Source organism: Nannospalax galili, unplaced genomic scaffold (assembly GCF_000622305.1).
Source record: "Nannospalax galili isolate Female #2095 unplaced genomic scaffold, S.galili_v1.0 scaffold14999, whole genome shotgun sequence".
Taxonomy (NCBI): Eukaryota; Metazoa; Chordata; class Mammalia; order Rodentia; family Spalacidae; genus Nannospalax; species Nannospalax galili.
Window position 1 is genome coordinate 24,087 of NW_008342088.1, and position 558 is coordinate 24,644.

Sequence of the window (558 nt, forward strand, 5' to 3'; positions counted from 1 at the left end):
AAATTAAAAATATTTAATTTATTTTCTTGATTCTTTGTTTTTTGAGTTATTGTATATTTTGGACATTAATCCTCTGTCAGATGTTTAGCTGGTGATTTTCTTCCACTCTATGGGCTTCCTCTTCACTTGGTTGGTCATTTCCTTTACTACGCAGAAGCTCTTTAGTTTAATGAGGTTGACCTTAATTCCTGAGCAACCAAAGGAGTTAGAAAGTCCTTCCCATTCCTGTGCATTGTAGGGTATAGCTTATGTTTTCTTCGAACGGTTTTAGCATTTCAGAGTTCACATTGTGATCTTTGATTCATTTGGAGTTGACTTTTGTGCAGGGTGATAGATGTGGCTCTAATTTCATTTTCTCTACACGTGAAGATCCAGTTTTCCCAGCATAATTTGTTGATAATGCTGTCTTTCTTCCAGTGTATATTCATCGTACCTCTGTCAACTATCAGGTGGCTGAAATTGTGTGCACTAATGTTTAGGTCTTCAGTTATGTTTCATTGATCTACACATCTGTTTTTGTGCCAGTACCATGCTGTTTTTATGACTATAGCTCTGTAA